Source organism: Palaemon carinicauda, chromosome 10 (assembly GCF_036898095.1).
Source record: "Palaemon carinicauda isolate YSFRI2023 chromosome 10, ASM3689809v2, whole genome shotgun sequence".
Lineage (NCBI taxonomy): Eukaryota > Metazoa > Arthropoda > Malacostraca > Decapoda > Palaemonidae > Palaemon > Palaemon carinicauda.
This window is the reverse complement of record NC_090734.1, coordinates 30,580,660-30,588,159: the sequence shown is the minus strand read 5'-3', so window position 1 is coordinate 30,588,159 and position 7,500 is coordinate 30,580,660. Positions and strand designations below refer to the sequence as shown.

Sequence of the window (7,500 nt, the reverse complement as noted above, 5' to 3'; positions counted from 1 at the left end):
AACTTTCCTTTTTCTTCAACTTCCACACTGAATCGCTGGATATCTAAATTGTCGATAGAGCCGGGAATTATGAAACCGATGATCAATCTGTTGAGACAAAGCAGAATTTATGACTGTCACAGACCATTTGCATCATTTTTGTTTGGTATTGAAAACATTATTTTTAAGCTCAGCAGACATTTAACGTGAAATTTATACTTCTCTTGATGCCCCAAATCTTCTAAACTTATACAAAATAATTTTTTAGATCATGATTTTACAATAGATGAAACTACGTACAGTACATAAACAGTGATTGTGTGAGATAACTTTTTTAGGATTCATTGCTATGAAAAACAAACTTATATGAGCCTGTTCAACATAAAAACATTTGCTGCATGTTTGAACTTAAGAAGTTCTGCTGATTCAACTATCTGATTACGAATATCATTCCACAACTTCTACCGTACTATGTAGTATTCATCCTCATGATGAAGAAGGCTGGACTATTAGAATTACCTACATACCTTTTATTACGAACAGGATGGAGCTGTCCAGGAAGATCTGAATGTAAAGGCTGGTCAGGATTATAAAGTATCTCATAGAAGATGTATAATGAAGTAATCAAACGACTTTGCCAAAGATTAATATCAAGATCAGGAATAAGAAATTTTATAGACCCTAATTTCCTTTCCAACAAATTAAAATGAAAATCAGCAGTCGAAGACTATACAGGAGAACAACACTCGAAATAAGATAGAATGAAAGAATTAAAACTCGTCCTCAGAATAGATTGATCACCAAAGATCTTAAAAGACTTTCTCAATAAGCCATTTTTTCTTTCAGATCTATTGTGTTTCTCGAAAGTAAATTCGCTCTCGAGAATCATACCTAGAATTTAAAGAGAGTCCAATCAAGTTAAAGAAACATTATCAATACTGAGATCCGATTGTAGAGGACCCACTGCCCTTTGATCTACTTACAATCATACTTTGAGTTTTATTAGGATTCCACTTCAAACCCCTATAATATGCACCATGTACTAACGCTAGGTAGAACTATATTAAAAAATTCAGCAACCCCAGATCTACATTCAGGAGATGGAATTGATGCAAAGAGAGTAGCATCATCTGGATATGCAACAAGCTGGTTTTTTAGGCCAAACCACATGCCATGTGTATATTAGAAGAAAAGTAATGGTCCAAGAACACTACCCTGTAGAACACCTAGTATCCCACCCCTATACCCACTTTGGTGCCCATAAACAGCAACTCTTTGAGATATATATTATTTATAAATTAAACAATTCTACCGTACTGTGTAGTATTCAGTCTCATAATGGAGAAGGCGTGATCTTTAGAATGAACTAAATAACTTTTATTAAGAACAGGATGGAGCAGTCCAGGAAGATCTGAATGTAAAGGATGGTCAGGATTATGAAGTATCTCATGGAAGATGTATAATGAACTAATCAAACGACTGTGCCAAAGATTAATACATAGATCAGGAATAAGAAATTTTATAGACCGCAGTTTTCTTTCCAACAAATTAAGATGAGAATCAGCAGCCGGAGACCATACAGGAAAACAGTACTTGAAATAAGGTAAAATGGAAGAATTAAAACTCGTCCTCAGAATAGATTGATCACCAAAGATCTTAAAAGACTTTCTCAATAAGCCATCCTTTTTTTTAGACCTATTTTGTTTCTCAGCAGTAAATTCGCTCTCAAGAGTCACACCAAGAATTTTAAGAGAGTCCACCCAAGTTACAGATACATTATCAATACTGAGATCTGAATGTAAAGGACCCACTGCCCTTTGATCTACTTGCAATCATACTTCGAGTTTTGTTAGGATTCAACTTCAAACCCCATAATTTGCATCATGTACTAATTCTAGGTAGATCTATATGAAAAGATTCAGGAACCCCAGATCTACATTCTGGAGATGGAATTGATGCAAAGAGAGTAGCATCATCTGGACATGCAACCAGCTGGTTTTCTAGGCCAAACCACTTGACATGTGTATATAATATGAAAAGTAATGGTCCAAGAACACTACCCTGTAGAATACCAAGTATCACATCCCCATACTCACTTTGGTGCCCATAAACAACAACTCTTTGAGATATATATTATTTAAAAATTAAATAATAATGATAAGAACAACTCACCTACGCCCTACTGTTAGAATTTGAAAACAAAGGCCACATTAACACAGGCAAAGGAAGCACTAAAATCAAGGCCAATCATACGAAGTTCTTGACCACAATCAAGGAATTTCTGTACAGCATTGGATATTGTAAGCGTGGCATCACATGCTCCAAGTCCTTTATGAACCAGATTGGAAACTAGGGAACATATGATTACCTTCAGCAAACCTATTAAGACGTATTGCCAAAATACGTTAAAAAAATCAGATAATATAAGACTTAAGGAAATTGGACGGTAATCAGTGGGACTTGAGATACCACAAACACATTTACATAGTGGAGTAACATTACCTATTCTCGAACAAGTGCTATAAGCTCCTTTTCTTGCTAACTTGCCGGAAATAGCAGATAACTTTCGAGTCAGATATCGGCTGTCTTTATAAAAAACTAAGTAAAAATACAATTTGAGTCTACACCTCCATAAACATCAAGGTCCATTAACAGAGCTTTAATTTCATGAGATCGAAAAGCTAAACCAGTCAGTTTAGCATCAGGAAAACAAAAGAGAGTTTCAGTTACTTATTACTCTTCTTACTGTCAAACACATCAGCCAAATGGGCTGCCTTTTCCTTTGGACACTGAGTGACTGAGTCATCTGGGTCAGGTAAAGGAGGAACTCTTGCATCTACACCAAAGAGTGCAGTGTTAAGGCTAGTCCCCACTTATGCTCATAGGTTGTACAAGAAAGTTTTTCTTTTATGGTTACGTTGCATTCATTTGCAATTGATGAGTGAAAGCTCTAAACTGAGTATAGTTATTCTGGGTCAAATATGATGTGTTACCCTTCCAAAGATTATAGGCCTGTATCTTCTCCAAATAAGCATGTCTATAATCGTCATTGAACAATGAGGTGTCCTTCACTCGATACCTTAATACACGAAAAGCGGTGCGCCTATCAATTATGTTGACTAGATTTTCATTCAAAAGGGAGAACAGTATCAACACTTCTATACGATTGTGACCAGTTCAAGCAAAAAAGATCCTGTAAAATCCCATTACAAACTGTTTAAAATCTCATATAAATACTACATGAGTATGATACATTAGAGACAGGCTGCTTAGTCTTTACTACTAATGAAATCAAGGCATGATCGGATATCCCAACTGGAGAGCCAACCTTACTGGTTATAACAGCAGGGGAGTCAGTGTATACGATGGCCAGACAGTCACCAGACCTGTGAGTAGCTTCACTTATGATTTGCTCAGAGCCTGATTCAGAGACAAAATCTGATGCTTTCAAGCCTTGACGATCGGTAGGACACATAACTTAACTTTTCGTACACTTACCTTTGAAATCACCAATAAAAGAAAAAAGGCTGTTTTATCATCTTCTTGTAACTTAGCAATAATGTTAAGAGGACAATCGAAGATAGAATCATCCATATGTGAAATCCGGTATATATAACACAAATAGAAGTTGTTATGCTTGCCATAAACTTTTATTACCTGAATCTAATGACATCCACATCCATAGCAGAACTTATATGAAGCAGGGTACTCAGTTCTAATATATATCACCATTCCCCAGGCCCTAGATTTGGCATCACGTTTCAACATTATTGGCTTCTTAAAACCAGATATGAGGAGCTTATCTGAGGACCTCATATTAGACACCAAAGTTTCTTAGCTCAAAAGAATATCATACTGTCTGGACGCAACTGTAATTTCTTGAATATTTGTATGAAGACCACGAATATTGCAGCACAGTACGACAATGACGAATTCTTGGAAGTAGTACTCCGGGATTTTGCTCCATGTCACCAGACAGCATAATAATTAATGCTGATAAAAAATAGACTTCATACTTAAAAGCTAAATTAACAAGAATGATATCAAAAACATTATGTACAGAAGTATGAATGAAGTGATTGATCAAGCCCATAGATTATAAAAAAGCGTGGTAAAATCTGGTCAGCATGGAGAAGCCAATACATTAAACAAGGCTAAATGCCCTTCATGATAGCTCCTATAGAGTATTATTCTAATTTCTTAATGCAGAACAAACCTAACCACATCCGATTTATTATCATATTAACAATACAATTAGTATTATTTTCATAAATATATTATTCACTAACACTTCATGTAATCAGCAATTATTTCTAAGTTACCCAAGTTTTTTGTTAATTTCATTGACTATATAACTTCATTTCCATTCGATAAGGGCAGCCACATTCAGTGAATATTGCATGGTCAGTGGAACACATCTCACACCAACTCTTGAAATGTGGTGGCCTTTCATCGGGTTATTGGTTTCCATTATTGATAAGAAATTTTAACAAATTTCAATGGAAAATTACACTTTATTTTATTAAAATACGGGATAACGCTGATATATTTGTCTTTCTATTGATATTCTTTATTGATTTTTAGAAAGCCCAATAATTTCTGAGCAGTATTCTATAATTGAGAAATACGTTAATATGATTTATATTGAAAAGTTAAAGATTTATGATGAGATAATACTATAACATAAAATTTAATCAGAGAGAGAGAGAGAGAGAGAGAGAGAGAGAGAGAGAGAGAGAGAGAGAGAGAGAGAGAGAGACTTTCTTTTTGCTGTGTTTAATTCACTGCATCCTTAATTATTGTGTCTGCGGTCATGATTCAATCTTCATTAACAATCTAATTCACATGAATTGTCCTTTTCCTTATCACGTCATCTAATCCTTTTAAGCCACCTCTCACATTCCTCACAAACAGTCTCCACCTAATCTTTCGTCACTTCTTTCTTATTTTTTTTACTTATGCCATTTCACTTTTCTCTAGTCCCCTTTCTTAATTTCGTCATTAGTCAGCCTATTACGAAACAAATTCCCTAAATTATACATCACAATCCTTGCCATGTATATTCTTTTGAGAAACTAATACCTTGTGTTGACATATAAATCACGCCCTGATCACCGGCACCAAACGTACCTTAATAAAAATTATAGCAAACAATACACAGTTAAAAGTATCCTTTTGCATCACAGACCAACAATACATAATTTACTTCTTATAAATCCCTGTGAGTATCTAACAATATGTAACACTTGCATACAAAGCATGGTTAATGATTTTTTTTTCTATTATTATTGAAACCTTTGAAAATGTCCTCTGGCTTAGGGAAAAGTTGTTCGGGAATTATCTCCATTGTTTCACTAGGGCTTTACCAGTTTGACCAATATAGATTTTTTCACATGAATTGCATGGAATTCGATAATACAGTATATTCATCTCATGGTAATGTTAGGAGAATTCTTCATAAAGGCTGTATTTATTGTATTTTTACTCTTAAATGGTACATTTACATTAAAAATTTTCAAGATTTTAGGAATTTCTTTAAAATAATTACTATGAGGCAGTACAAGTAAGTGTTGTGTATTGTAGTTCTTCCTGTTATCATTACCGAAAAGAAAGTATTTTTTTGCTATTCTTAGTGCATCATCTAACACAATTTCAAGGTACTTCAGTTTCTTACCTAATGCTATATTCTCATTTACTTCATCATCAATATATTCAGGGTTGCAGACTCGATTTGCTTTAAGGTTTCATAATATAAACCTTTGAAATAACCTTGAATATTGGACATGGATTGTATAAACTCGACGCCTTTATATGTAAAGAGATTTAGCTATATATATATACACACACACACACACACACACACACACACATATATATATATATATATATATATATATATATATATATATATATATATATATATATATATATATATACATACATATATACATATATATATATATATATATATATATATATATATATATATATATATATATATATATATATATATATATATAAACTTTAACCACTTAACGTAGAAGTGAATGTACTGTGAATAATTAACGTTGCTGTGAAATTAATATTTAGACCTAAGCTACCATTCACTGATATGTACAATTATTTCATATTGTACACTTAAAGTACTTTGGCACTATATATTGTTATGTTAGGTAAAGGTACTGATATATAGGTAATTGTAAGTTTATGGTAATAAGGTTATATGTACATAACTAAATATACATGTTAATCATGTGTAAACACATGTAAATGTAAGTCTATGTATGTCTGTATTTATATATACTTATATGTGTACACGTATGTATATGTCTATGCATATATTTATGCAAGTGTCTCTATATGAATGCCTGTATGTGTATATGTATGTATATATCTAAGAATATTTATATATATATATATATATATATATATATATATATATATATATATATATATATATACATATATATATATATTTATATATATATATATATATATATATATATATATATATATATATATATATATATATATATATACATATATATATATATTTATATATATATATATATATATATATATATATATATATATATATATAGATATATATAGATATATATATATATATATATATATATATATATATATATATATATATATATATCTATATATCTATATGTATATATATATATATATATATATATATATATATATATATATATATATCTATATATATATATATATATATATATATATATATATATATATATATATACATATATATATATATATATATATATATATATATATATATATATATATATATATATATATATATATATATATTATCATTAAAACAAACAAAATAAATACCCAAGACATTCTTGAATACATTCAGCAGGAAAGGGCCGAGACGAATATGGAGTGACGATCCAAGAAAGGTTGATGGTGTACTGGCATAGCATGACCATAAACAGACGCCTGAGGAAGAATATGTTTGACTCCTTTCTTCTGCAATTGACGAGAAGCAGCTGATGTTGATAATGATGATCGTGAAGTTTCAGACAATTATTCTTAAAGATAATGAAGATAATACTTTTTAAAAGGATGACGTCATCTTAACTGCATCGTCTCTAAGTCTGAGTTTGACACGATTATCTTTGAGTGTATATTTTTGCATAAATACAGAGATTTTTTCTAATATGTTTCGTGAGTACGTTGTGTTTTTACAACATCATCCTGAGATTTATAGCAATGCCGAAGTACCAAAGGTTAAGAAAGAACAAGGGGTAAGCAAAAAGCAGCAAATAGAACAAAGAAGTGAAAGAAACGAGAAGAATGGAGTTTAATGCTGGAACATTCTAATTAAAACTTGGGCAAAAATGAGAGGGAGATGGTACCTCATGAAACTACCTAACTAATTGTATTAGTACAATAAGGGTTTAAATACCTCGTTTAGGGAGCCATGGTGTATGAATTAACAATGAAAGCATAAAGTAAACAATGATATATAAAATAAGG

At 31.5% G+C, this 7,500-nt stretch overlaps 1 pseudogene; it reads right to left on the bottom strand.

Annotated features, from left to right (window-relative positions):
* Nucleotides 1-7,500, bottom strand: part of LOC137647916 (uncharacterized) — a 53,047-nt pseudogene that overhangs the window by 20,210 nt on the left and 25,337 nt on the right.